Raw genomic sequence first — 14874 nt, forward strand, 5'->3', positions numbered from 1 at the left:
TTTTCAAATCATGAACTCTTTGACATTGGAGATGTTGATTATGTGTGTATAAGAAGATATGCAATAGAGAAAGAGGGAAGCTCTTCAAGAACTCCATCTAAGTTGAAGAAGATTGTGTTTGTAAAAGAAAAGTATCCTCAAATACCTGATATCAGCAAGCCTATCAAGATGAACTTCACCAATTCTTTATACCCCAAAACCTCCTTAGGTTTTGACTTCCCCAAGGCCAGTGACAAGATTAAGGACATGAAACTACTTGAAGACATGGGAAGTTTTGCAAAAGTGTGGTGTAAGAAGTGTGATGCCTACGGACATCACACTGATTCTTGTTGGGTGGTTGAAGAGACATTTGAAATTCCTGATATTGTAAGTGGTTTTGACATGAAGGGTTATAAGGAAATGTATGAGAAGTATCTGAATGGAAAAAGTAACTCTTCTGATGAAGAGGACAATAGATTGACCCTGGAAAGGAGGTTAAAATCTGTGTTGAAGATCAATGAAAATCCAAATGTAACATAGAAGACTGTTAAGAGTAAAAGGTCAAGTACCAAAGGAATATCAAAGTTGAGACCTGGAGTTCTAAATGGTGATGAAAAACTCTTTCTAAAACAAGGATTTTAACCAAGAGGTTATCAGTGGAAGTCTAAGCAAGAGGTGAATGCATGGAAAGACTGTGTGCTTGATCAAATTGAAAATAGCATCAAGTCACCAGTTGTGTCAGACTCGGATTCAGATGATGAATGTGAACTAGTCTATGAAGATCCACTTCCAACTCCTATTGAAACTCCAATTGACTCTGATTTTCAAACTGATGCAGTTTGTGACTCAGAATCTAACTGATCTTCTTGTGTGTGTTTGTGCAGGAACAGTCCATGAATTGTAATGATATATGGTATATGGACAGTGATTGTTCCAGGCACATGACCTGTGATAGAGCAGAACTAATTAACTATGAAAGAAAGTTTGAAAGACCAGTTGCCTTTGGGAGTGATGAGAATGGAGGAAAGATTGTAGGAAGAGGCACTCTCACCAATGGCAAAGTATCCTTTGAGAATGTGCTGCATGTTAAAGGACTACAATATAACTTCTCAGCATTTCCCAAGTCTGTGACAAAGGATACAAAGTGGCTTTCAATGATGAACATTGTTTGATCCTTAAGCCTGAATTTTTCATTACACCTGAGATGATAATGATGATGGCTCCAAGAAATGGAAACCTCTATGAGCTGAGAATGAATACTGCAATATCAAGAGGTGATTCATGTTTTGTTTCCAAATCACTGAGAATGAAACAAAACTGTGGCATAGGAAGATGTGTTATGTCAATCTGAAGAACATGAACAAGCTGGAGAAAGGTTAACATGTTGTGGGTCTTCCTATAAGGGAATTCAAACTGGAATAAAGATGTTCATCATGTCTCAAGGGAAAACAGCACAAATCCTCTCATAAGAGCAAACTGATCAACACTATTGATGAGGTATTGGAACTACTTCACATGGATCTCTTTGGTCCTGTAAGTGTTCCAAGCATTGGCAAGAAAAGATTATGTCTAGTAATCACTCATGACTATTCAAGATTTACATGGGTTTTCTTCATGGGAAGAAAGGATGAAACTCCAGAGCTAATCAAGACTTATGTGTTGAAAATGGAGAATCAACTTGAGAAGAGAGTGAAGGTTATTAGAAGTGATAATGGAACAGAGTTCAAAAATGGATTGATGGAAGAATTCTGCACGTCTAAAGGAATATTTCAATAGTATAGTGCACCAAGAATTCCTGAGCAGAATGGTGTTGCAGAAAGAAGAAACAGAACATTGATTGAAGCTGCAAGGACCATGATAGCTGATGCAAATTTGCCAGTTACCTTCTGGGCAGAGGCTATCAACACTGCTTGCTATGTGCAAAACAGGGTGCTGTTGAACAAGACTCGAAACAAGACTCCATATGAGATAATCTTCAAAAGAAAACCTTATGTGAAGTTCTTGAAGCCTTTTGGATGTAGATGCTCACTGCTGAACACAAAGGATTATCTCAACAAATTCCAATCAAAATCTTTGGAATGCTCCTTTGTGGGCTATTCATCCCATTCAAAGGCTTACAGAGTCTATGTCAAGGAGCACATGGTTGTAATTGAATCCTCAGATATTATCTTCAATGAAAATAACTTCAACAATATAGAAGGAACCAAGTGGCTGTTTGACTTGGAAAAGATGATCAAATCATTCAAAATCTACAATGAAGACATGGATGACAACATGTACAAAACAAGCATTGAAGAGACAGGAAAGTAGAAGCAAATTGATCTGGACAAGCTGTGGTCATCAGTTGCACCTGAAGAAAAAGGATTCACTTTTGAAAGGAACATCCAAAGACCAAATGAAATGGAAATCAATGGTCAATAAGCTGCAGTTGAAGTATCAAATGATAGACCAAGTGACATAGAGAGTGAACCAATGCAGAGTTAGCAACAAGTTCAATCTGAAGAGACAGATAGAGTTGAAGACAGGTTCCAGTCTTTGTTTGATTCTCTCCAAATTGGAACAAATGAAGCTTCATCATCTACAAATGGGCAAACTCAATTAACTGCTGAAAATGATGAGGCACTTGAGAATGAAACGGCTGATATGAACATAACAAATCTTGAATCAGAAGTTTCAGCACAACAAGTTGTTCAGACTACCTCTGTTTAAAGAAATCATCTTGCAAAAAACATCATTGGAGACTTGCATGAAAGAGTGACAAGAAGTTCTTCTGAAAAGGAAAACTTCTGTCTTTATGCTTGCTTCCTATCACAAGTTGAGCCAAAGAACATAAATCAAGCCTTAAAAGACAGCAGCTGGGTGGAAGCTATGCGAGAGGAGTTAGCTCAGTTCAGAGACTTACATGTCTGGGATTTGGTTTACAAACCCATAGGACAATATGCAATTGGCACCAAATGGGTTTTTGGGAACAAGAAGGATGAAAGAGGAATTGTCATCAAAAACAACGCAAGGCTGGTGGCTCTAGGGTGCTTACAAGAAGAAGGAGTAGACTTTGAAGAAGTATTTGCTCCTGTTGCAAGATTAGAAGCCATCAGAATCTTTCTAGCATATCCAGCATCCATGAACATCAAAGTCTATCAATTGGATGTAAAGTCTGCATTTCTGAATGGAAAGATAGATGAAGAAGTGTATGTGATGTGCTAAAAGTAGTTTAATAATTATTAACTAATTTAACTAAAAATAAACACTAAGTAATACTCTAGACTCTCTGAAACTCGACTAAACTACTAACCGGCAAGTGAACCGATCGACTCTAGTAAAGCTAAGTAAGTCCGGATATCGAACCCACGAGACTCTTTAAATTACGTTTATTAGATAATTAGACTCGACTACAAAACACGACTTATTAATTATATTTGTTTGGGGGATTTTTATTTAAAATACTAATTTAATACTATAATTAAAAACTAATTAAGAAAACAAGTAATTTAAACGAAAGCAAAGTTTGTTATGAAAATAAGATGATGATGAGAAAACTACCTAGGCTAGAATCCCCTAAATTTCAGTAATGAATTGACTCGGGAAAATATTTAGTTATGGACTGGGATGGTAAAATAGACACTTATAAGAAAACCCGAACAGGACCCCTGACCCTTCTCAAGAGAAACCTATGGATTTCTAACAAGTTTTAACGCACACCAGTATTAAAAATCAAGTTCGCTTACGGTCACCCATTTGTTTATAATTTAGTTCATTTATACAAAATTCTACCTTACAGCGCGGAAATCAAAGGCAATTTACTATGCTTAATTGATTTGATAAAAAATAATAAATAATCAACCCTAGACGGACTCCTTACGAAGAACTAAATCTAGCAAGATTAAATAGTAAAGACTTATCAATAACCTAGCACTTTACATATTTTAGGTTAGCAGCACACTAGGTTTATTTGACAATATTATTCCTATGATCTTATCATGACATCAATCATAAAATAATCAAGAACACAAAGTAATTGACCTAATAGCAATCCTATCATATGACAAACATTAATCAAGGAAAACTATGGAATAAAACTCATCAAACAATCTTAAGTATCCATATGCATCAATCAATTATAGATAAATCTTTTACTAAACCATAAAAACCATAACTTAAATAAATCCCAAAGTCAAATCAAAACATCAAAGTAAGTTCATCATAACTTAGGCAGTTCATGCAATTTAGCCTAGCATCTTAGGTTTAAACAAATCAAACAAACAAGAATTCATGGCGATAAAATAATGAAAACGAAATAAACAAAAGATAAAACCCGTGTTCTTCGCCTTCAACTAATACGCGCAACACCAACTGATTATTCGACTCCAAAGCCGCCGGAAACTGCTCTCGGTTGCCTCGGAACTCACCAAATTCATCTGGACTTCAAGGTATGGTTAATGGTGAGTTTAGGGGTCTTTATATAGGCAACAGGGGGTCCAAAAATAGGTTAAGTCGGCCAAAACGAAAGAAGCACCGCACGGCGGGCTCTCCCTCCCCCGTTGCGCGGCGCACCGGCCTAAGGAGGGTCTGGTCCACTTTGCTGGTCTTGTTCACTCCTGGTTCGGTCCGGTTCGTTTCCTGACGCGTCGGTTCTCCGGTTCGGCTTGTGTTTGCTCCTTTTTCGCCCTCTTTTCACCGGAATTAAAACCCGAAACCTAAAATACAAAACCATGTTAGCAGTATACAAATCTTACGAGAAACCGAACAAAACTAATAAAATAATAAATAAAATTAAACGGGATTTATATATAATAAACGTTATATCAGTATGTAACTCAACCTCCTGGATTTGAGGATCCAATTCATCCAAACAAGGTGTACAAGCTGAGTAAGGCATTATATGGGCTACATCAAGCTCCTAGAGCTTGGTATCATGAGCTGTCAAATCAACTGCTGGATAATGGTTTGTGCCGTGGAGCTATTGATAAAACACTTTTCTACAAAAGATGGAAGAAGGATGTACTGCTTGTACAAGTATATGTTGATGACATCATATTTGGCTCTACAAATGAACTGATTTGCAAAGAATTTAAGCAAGTGATGAAATCAAAATACAAGATAAGTTCTATGGGAGAAATGAATTTCTTCCTTGGAATTCAAGTGCAGCAGAAGGCAGATGGTATCTTCATAAATCAGTCAAAATATGTTCAAGAGATTCTTAACAAATTCAAGTGCCAGAATTACAAGACAGTGTCCACACCAATGGACACACATGAGAAGATGGTACCTGATGAAAAGGGGGAGCCAGTGGACCAGCATGAGTATAGGGCCACGATAGGATCATTTACGTATCTAACAGCATCTAGGCTAGATATTATGTTTGCTGTGTATGTCTGTGCAAGATTTCAAGCTAATCCAAAGGTCTCCCACATGTTGGCAGTGAAGAGGATATTCAGATATCTTAAAGGAAAACCAGACTTAGGGATTTGGTACCCAAAGAACCCCTATTTTGACTTGATGGCCTATACAGATAGTGACTATGATGGTTGCAACATGAGTAGGAAATCAACTTCAGCAGGCTTCTAGTTTCTTGGAAACAGGCTGGTGTCATGGTAATGCAAGAAGCAGACTACAGTGTCCATCTCTACTGCTGAAGCTGAATACATTGTTGCATCTGCTTGCTGTGCATAGGTTTTATGGATTCAAAATCAACTGCTGGATTATGGTCTGAATTTCTTACTCACTCCTATTTTGATTGACAATACTACTGCCATGTTTTTTAAGAATCCAGTTCAACATTCTAAAACTAAGCACATTGAGATTAGACATCACTTTATTAGGGACTGTAGTGAAAAAGGCTTAATAGAAATGAAAAGGGTAGATACATCTGACAATTTGGCTGATTTCTTCACCAAACCTTTAGATAAAACCAGGTTTCATTATCTGTTAAAATGCCTAGGTATGATAAATGCTGATGAAATCTGATTGATGATGTGTGCTTAAGTGAGATGCTTACTGACTATCTAAACTACTCACTGTGAATGTTTGCATGATTTGTTGCTATGCTTGACTGATAATTTTGATTGCATGAATCATGATTTGTGACTTGTTTGTGTGAAACATATCATGTATTTGATGTTCATGTTCTCTATTCTTAAATCTGTGCATACTTGATATATTTTGTAGGTTTAAGTATTTTGAGCATCGATCTGTGCTTGGTGCTGTGTTTGTTGCTCCTAGAGCACTAACAGTCATACTTAAGCACTTTCAAGTATTTCGAGCGTAGATGACTTGTATCTGATGTTTGAACATGGGCATATGTCTTGAAAGCATTTCCTTGTTTTTTTCGAGCATATATCTGTTGCTCGAGCACAATGATTGTGTTTAATCCTCTATGAATTTCGAGCACACGTCTATTGCTCGAGCAATATGAGACTTCTATGAAATCCATCGAGCACACACATTGACAAGATAAATTTCAAGTTTGCTCGATAGGATACTTGTGTGGTCGAGTGAAGGATTCTTCATGTCTGAATGAATTGAGTGAACTTGTGTGCTATTTTTTGTCACACCCGGCCCTGAACGGCGGAAACAGCCGGGCGCGCGCGAGTGGGGATTGATACTTAAGCACGGGCCATTGCAAACATTCAAAGTAAGATTTTCATTGCGCGTGAAATGTTTAATACAAATACATTACATTGTTTAAAAATTACATAAATACATCCAAGTGTAAAAGCTGTTGAAGATTTCCACGCCATATCCCCTTGCGCGGCGGGAACAACCGCGCGCATCGAAGGGATATAACTAAAATCTTCCAAAAAAGCTAGTTTTAGATGTTCAGCGTGAGGTGCTCTAAGTGTGACTCCATGCGCTACTTAGTTATCCCCTGAAAGACACGTAAAACATTTGAATCAGTATAAACTGAGTGAGTTCACAAGTTTTAGTAACTTGATAAATCGTATTGCATCATAATCTTGATAAAAATCATTCTGAAACATAATTCTGATAGCATCATTAAAACACATGCTTGGTAAAACATAGTTCTTTCAACATATTCTGATAAAATCGTTCCGCGGGTTACGCGCGAACATTTCTGGGAACTGTGCTCGTCTGTGTAAGTGGCGCTGCCACTACGAGCGAAACAAGTAATACCGTCCCGCGGGTTACGCGCGGACACATCTGAAAAACCGTGCTCGTCTGTGTAAGTGGCGCTGCCACTACGAGCGAATAATACCGTCCCGCGGGTTACGCGCAGACGTTGTGCCGGAAAACAAGGCGCTCGTCTGCGTAAGAGGAGCGACCTCTACGAGCGGGCTCAAACCCATAGTACTGCCCCATGACCATACTAGGCACTCGTCTGTGTAAGAGGTGCGACCCCTACGAGTGGGCGGATCAAACCAGCAGTCCCTACCCTTAGAGTTCCAATGGTAAAGTGATCACTTACTCGAGTTCTGGCGCACATACATCGTAAATCATAGCTAACCGTTTGCATTGCTCATCATGAAACATAATTTAAACACAATCGTTTACATAACTTGTAAGTATACCATGATAAAACATTATTTAAGTACGTGTCCCTCGCCCCGAAAACAGTTTAAAAATAGTGAAAACAGTGAAAATAGGGGCTGTGAGACTCACCTGTGGTTCTTGTTAAGGGATTAATCGAGATTCGGGTTTTCTCGGTGTTGGCCTTTGAATTGAAGGTCTAGAATACGATTAAATAACAAGAGGTATATAAGAAATAGGAGAATATAAGGTTTGGAAAGTAGATCTCAAGTTTATAATCTTGGCTTACCTAGTAACTGGAACGGAATTGAAAATAACGGATGCTTGGGAGATGTTTAGTGCAAGTTTGCAGTTCTTAAGAGAGAAGTTTGAAGTGTGTTTTGGTGATAATTTAGGTTACATATTTATAGGCAAACTCAAGGGAACACAATCCCTTGCTTTAGGGGATTGTAATCTTTTCATATCTAGGTGTAATGATGATCAAGTATGGAAATTATTATTGTTTATTTAAAAGTGGAGTAGTGGATAAAAGATTTGATTTGATTTGGTCAGGACATGCAGGTCTGGGGTTGGTGAGAATAGGGTGGCTGACAGTTGACTTTTCATGTTACAGTATGCTTTTTCAGGTACTTTTGTCAGTGTACAGTAAAAAGTGGAAAATCTCTGAAACACGCTACTGTTTTCTTTTGGGCGGGAGTAATCTCCTTACATCTGGAGAATAGACTAAGTGTTCTGTGCGTATCACTTTGTGCGCATAGCTTTCTGAGTGAAGGACATTTCTTTGCTGCGGGTAGGTGCGTAACCTTCTCGCAGTTAGGGACATTGAGTTTCATTTGTAGATTCTCCAGGTGGTCTTGGTATTTCAACATAGTGATCAGTCATGTTGAAGTCAATTCCATCTTGGAGCTTCAGACAAACTAGCTCTCAATGTTCCCGCCATGCGGGGAGGTTAGTTCCTTTCCGCACGCGCATAAACGATTTAGGATGCACCCGCCTTAGCATCATGCGGGATGGTCAACCCATTAGACAACATAACGTTAAGGTACATGAAAACATAAAGCCAAAACATTCGCGCATGGCGCATATAACATATGCCCACGCTGGTTCTTAACATGGTGCGCTCGCGCAGGGCGCACATAATATGCCCGCGCTGACTAACATGGCGCGCTCGCGCAGGGCGCACATAATATGCCCGCGCTGACTAACATGGCGCGCTCGCGCAGGGCGCACATAACAAATGCACGCGCTGACTAACATGGCGCGCTCGCGCAGGGCGCACATAACAAATGCACGCGCTGACTAACATGGCGCGCTCGCGCAAGGCGCATATAACATAATTACCTAATATTTAGGTTGATTACTTGGTTTAAGGGATTGGGAATTTACCGGGTGTCACATTCTCCCCCTGTTAAACGAATTTCGTCCCGAAATTTAGGAGACGTTGCTGGCAGAAGCCATGCTCTGAAAGAGGTGTGGGTATTTCATGCGCATCTGGTCTTCTCTTTCCCAAGTGAATTCAGGCCCACGCCTCGAGTTCCATTGAACCTTTACTAACTTGATTCTGCTTCTGCGTAACTTTTGTTCTTTCCAATCGGTTACTGCTATAGGTTCTTCTACGAAGTGCAGTTGTTTGTCGATGTGAATCTCTTCCAACGGCAAAATCAACGTTTCTTCAGATAAGCACTTTTTGAGGTTGGATACATGGAACGTATCATGAACTCCACCGAGTTCGGCGGGTAAACGGAGTTTATAAGCAACCGGACCGATCCTCTCCAGGATCTCAAATGGTCCAATGTAGCGCGGATTCAACTTTCCTCGCTTGCCGAAACGGGGGACTCCTTTCCATGGAGAGACTTTCAAAAGTACTCTATCCCCTACTTGAAACTCCAACGGTTTCCTTCGCACATCTGCGTAGCTCTTCTGTCTGTCGCGCGCTGTCTTAAGGCGATCCCGTATCTGAAAAATCTTGTCTGTTGTTTCTTGGATCAATTCTGGACCAGTCATTTGCTTGTCGCCCACTTCAGCCCAGCACAGTGGGGATCTACACTTGCGCCCATACAAAGCTTCGAACGGCGCAGCCTTGATGCTTGTGTGATAACTGTTGTTGTAAGAAAATTCGACCAAAGGGAGATGACTATCCCAGCTACCACCGAAATCGATTGCGCACGCGCGCAGCATATCTTCCAATGTCTGGATTGTTCGCTCGCTTTGCCCATCCGTTTGGGGATGATATGCCGTACTCATGTCAAGACGAGTACCTAAAGCCCCTTGTAACGATCTCCAAAATCTTGAGGTGAACCGACTATCTCTATCAGAAATGATGGACACCGGGACTCCATGTTTTGAAACTACTTCTCGAATATACAATCGGGCTAACTTTTCCATCTTATCGGTTTCCTTGATTGGCAGGAAGTGTGCTGATTTAGTTAGCCGATCTACAATAACCCAGATCGTGTCGTAGCCCCCAGGTGTCCTTGGCAGTTTGGTGATGAAGTCCATAGAGATTTGTTCCCACTTCCACATGGGAATTTCTGGCTGTTGAAGCAACCCTGATGGTTTCTGGTATTCAGCCTTTACCTTCGAACACGTCAGGCACTTACTGACATACGTCGCGATGGCGCCTTTGAGATTGGGCCACCAATATAGCGTTTTAACATCTTGGTACATCTTGTCTGCGCCAGGATGTACGGAATACCGTGTCTTGTGAGCTTCGTTTAATACTTGCTCGCGCAATCCTCCCTTGAGAGGGACCCATATGCGGTTAGCGAAATATAGATTGCTGTTCTCTTTAAGTTCCAAACTCTTAATCATACCCCCAAGGCATTCGTTTTTAACAAACTCTGGTTTCAAGGCTTCTTGCTGAGCGTCTCGGATGCGGGTAGAGAGATCTGCGTGAATGGTCAACCTTAGAGCCTTGACTCGTAGCGTTTTTATTCGCTCCTTCCTACTTAGCGCGTCTGCTACTACATTCGCCTTTCCAGGATGATACTTTATTTCACAATCATAATCATTCAACAATTCAACCCATCTTCGTTGCCTCATGTTTAAATCCTTTTGATCAAATATATGTTGAAGGCTCTTGTGATCCGTAAAGATTATACACTTTGTACCATAGAGGTAATGGCGCCAAATCTTTAGCGCGAAGACAACCGCTCCAAGTTCCAGATCATGCGTTGTGTAGTTCTTTTCATTGGTCTTGAGTTGGCGCGAGGCATACGCTATGACTTTGTCTCGCTGCATAAGGACACATCCGAGTCCCTGATGTGAAGCGTCGCAGTAAACGACGATGTCATCCGTCCCCTCGGGCAGAGACAGAATTGGCGCACTACATAACTTCTGTTTTAACATTTAAAATGCTGTTTCCTGATTTTCGCCCCAAACAAACTTCTTGTCTTTCTGAGTTAGCGCGGTCAGTGGTAGAGCTATCTTGGAAAAGTTCTCAATGAAGCGTCGATAGTAGCCAGCTAGTCCTAGGAATTGCCTCACCTCAGTTGGGGTTTTTGGCGCTTCCCAGTTTTCGATGGCCTTGACTTTGGAAGGATCAACGTGTATTCCTTTCTCGTTTACAACGTGACCGAGAAAGTGAACTTCTCTAAGCCAAAACTCACATTTGGAAAACTTCGCATACAACTTTTCTTTCCTCAACAATTCCAAAATCAATCTCAGGTGTTGCTCATGCTCGGCCTTGGTCCGAGAGTAAATCAGAATATCATCTATAAACACAATCACAAACTTGTCCAAGTATGGTTTGCACACGCGGTTCATCAGATCCATGAACACAGCCGGCGCATTAGTTAGCCCGAAAGGCATCACTAAGAACTCATAATGGCCGTATCTAGTTCGGAAGGCTGTTTTCGGCACATCTTCCTCATGGACCCTAAGTTGGTGGTATCCTGACCGTAGATCTATCTTCGAATAATAACTGGATCCCTGTAACTGGTCAAATAAGTCGTCAATCCTCGGTAAGGGGTACCGATTCTTGACTGTCAGCTTGTTCAGCTCCCTGTAGTCAATACACATCCGGAAGGAACCATCCTTCTTCTTAACAAACAGTACTGGATCTCCCCAAGGTGAAAAGCTTGGGCGTATGAAACCCTTATCCAATAGTTCCTGTAACTGATTGGATAGCTCTTGCATCTCAGATGGAGCTAATCGATAAGGCGCTCGAGCTACTGGCGCAGCTCCTGGGACTAAATCAATACGAAATTCGACTTGTCGCGGCGGCGGTAATCCGGGCAAATCTTCAGGAAAAACTTCTGGAAATTCGCGCACTACTGGTAAGTCTTCAATTCTTCGCTCATCTCCTTTCTTCTCTATGAAATGCGCCAGGAAGGCGTAGCACCCTTTCCTTAGGCACTTGCGCGCCTTTAGGCACGAAATCAGTTTCGTCGCAACTCCCCTTCTTTCCCCTTGAATTACCAAGGTTTCTCCGTTCAACAGTGGGATCCGAACCTGCTTCTCATGGCAAATAACCTCTGCGTGGTTCTCGACTAACCAATCCATACCTACCACCATGTCAAAACTTCCCAAGTCTATTGGCAACAAGTTAATATTGAACCCGTGACCTCCCATGACTATTACACATTGTTCAGTTCTTTCGTTCGCGCATAACTGCCTACCATTGGCTAGTTCTATAGTATAAGGCGTGTCTAGCCTACTGGTTGCTAAGCCTAGGGAGTTTTTAAACTCAGCAGATATAAAACTTAGGTCAGCGCCAGTATCAAATAAGACATATGCAAAATGGCCGTTAAGCAAAAACGTACCGGTTACCACATTCGGCTCTTCTTTAGCTTCACCCGCGCCGATCACAAAAGCTCTCCCGCGAGCTTGGTTTCCCCTTTGCTGGCAATCCCGACTGAAATGCCCTGGCTTTCCGCATGCGTAGCAGTTGTCACTGGCTCCAGCTTCTTTAGCACGGCAATTCACCGTCTTGTGCCCTGGCCTGTTACATTTGGCGCACGTGACGCTCGCGCATTCACCCTCGTGGTGAAACTTGCATTTGTTGCACCATGGGTAAGGCCCGCTGTATCCTTTCCTTGATGGCTCCGCGGCTTGGATCGCGTAAACCCTTGCGCTTTCCTGCTTCTTGAACGGTGGCTGCTTGGAGTCGGACCCTCGGTGGTGAGAGTTCCATTTCCTCTTGGAGTCAGAGGTTCGCTGCTCGTTTCCGCGCGTAGTCAACATACCCGCACGGACCGTATCCCTTGTAAGGGTGATGGCCCGCGCTACCGCCTCATCAAAGGTTGGAGGCGCTGCGGCGTTGAGCGGAACCCTAACAACAGGAGGTAACCCAAAAATATACCTCTCGATCTTCTTTTCCTCCGTGTTTGCCATGTCTGGCACCAACTGGCAAAGCTCGTTGAACCGGTTGTTGTAGGCGTCGATATCCGTTCCTACCATGGTGTGGTTCCAGAATTCCTGCTGCAGACTCTGGATTTCTGCGCGAGAGCAGAACTTTCTCATCATCATTTCCTTCAGTTCCTCCCAGGTCTTGTGAAGAGCAACTTCTCGCCCCAAAGTCTTCACTTGAAGCTTCCACCAAGACGAAGCTGCTTCTTGGAACATGCATGTCGCGTAAAGGACCTTCTGGTTCTCACTACATCTGCTAATGGAGAGAACTGTCTCCATCTTGTCAATCCAGTTGTAGAGCCCAATGGCCCCTTCGGTACCCTTGAATGGCCAAGGCCTACAGGCCATGAATGTCTTATAGGAGCACCCTTTGTCCAAGGCTCCTGATTCGGGTTCTGGGGTCTCGTTCTGACGACCCTGACTAGATTCGGCCTTGCTGGCCTCATGTGTCGCGATTGCCTGCGCGATTATTTCCGCGAGTTCCTCGGGTGTCATGGTAATTCCCTTGGCTCTAGTTGGAGGCATTCTCGCTTTAAAAGAGTGAAAATATATTAAACTTAGCGCATGTACTCTGAGCACATAATGTTCTTTATCTTTATTCACTAGACACTGTGCGACCCGTGTTCCTAAGTGTGTGTATAGTTTCTTTTGAAAATATTTTCTTTGAAAAATATTTCATGCGATTCCCCAACGGTTATAGTCTAGGTTAAAACTTCTTTTCCTAGTTCGCTATAACCAGTGCTCTGATACCAATCTGTCACACCCGGCCCTGAACGGCGGAAACAGCCGGGCGCGCGCGAGTGGGGATTGATACTTAAGCACGGGCCATTGCAAACATTCAAAGTAAGATTTTCATTGCGCGTGAAATGTTTAATACAAATACATTACATTGTTTAAAAATTACATAAAAACATCCAAGTGTAAAAGCTGTTGAAGATTTCCACGCCATATCCCCTTGCGCGGCGGGAACAACCGCGCGCATCGAAGGGATATAACTAAAATCTTCCAAAAAAGCTAGTTTTAGATGTTCAGCGTGAGGTGCTCTAAGTGTGACTCCATGCGCTACTTAGTTATCCCCTGAAAGACACGTAAAACATTTGAATAAGTATAAACTGAGTGAGTTCACAAGTTTTAGTAACTTGATAAATCGTATTGCATCATAATCTTGATAAAAATCATTCTGAAACATAATTCTGATAGCATCATTAAAACACATGCTTGGTAAAACATAGTTCTTTCAACATATTCTGATAAAATCGTTCCGCGGGTTACGCGCGAACATTTCTGGGAACTGTGCTCGTCTGTGTAAGTGGCGCTGCCACTACGAGCGAAACAAGTAATACCGTCCCGCGGGTTACGCGCGGACACATCTGAAAAACCGTGCTCGTCTGTGTAAGTGGCGCTGCCACTACGAGCGAATAATACCGTCCCGCGGGTTACGCGCAGACGTTGTGCCGGAAAACAAGGCGCTCGTCTGCGTAAGAGGAGCGACCTCTACGAGCGGGCTCAAACCCATAGTACTGCCCCATGACCATACTAGGCACTCGTCTGTGTAAGAGGTGCGACCCCTACGAGTGGGCGGATCAAACCAGCAGTCCCTACCCTTAGAGTTCCAATGGTAAAGTGATCACTTACTCGAGTTCTGGCGCACATACATCGTAAATCATAGCTAACCGTTTGCATTGCTCATCATGAAACATAATTTAAACACAATCGTTTACATAACTTGTAAGTATACCATGATAAAACATTATTTAAGTACGTGTCCCTCGCCCCGAAAACAGTTTAAAAATAGTGAAAACAGTGAAAATAGGGGCTGTGAGACTCACCTGTGGTTCTTGTTAAGGGATTAATCGAGATTCGGGTTTTCTCGGTGTTGGCCTTTGAATTGAAGGTCTAGAATACGATTAAATAACAAGAGGTATATAAGAAATAGGAGAATATAAGGTTTGGAAAGTAGATCTCAAGTTTATAATCTTGGCTTACCTAGTAACTGGAACGGAATTGAAAATAACGGATGCTTGGGAGATGTTTAGTGCAAGTTTGCAGTTCTTAAGAGAG

This window comes from Bidens hawaiensis, unplaced genomic scaffold, assembly GCF_021521415.1.
Source record: "Bidens hawaiensis isolate Kalapana, Puna unplaced genomic scaffold, B.hawaiensis_p1.1 tig00028460_1, whole genome shotgun sequence".
NCBI classification, from domain to species: Eukaryota; Viridiplantae; Streptophyta; class Magnoliopsida; order Asterales; family Asteraceae; genus Bidens; species Bidens hawaiensis.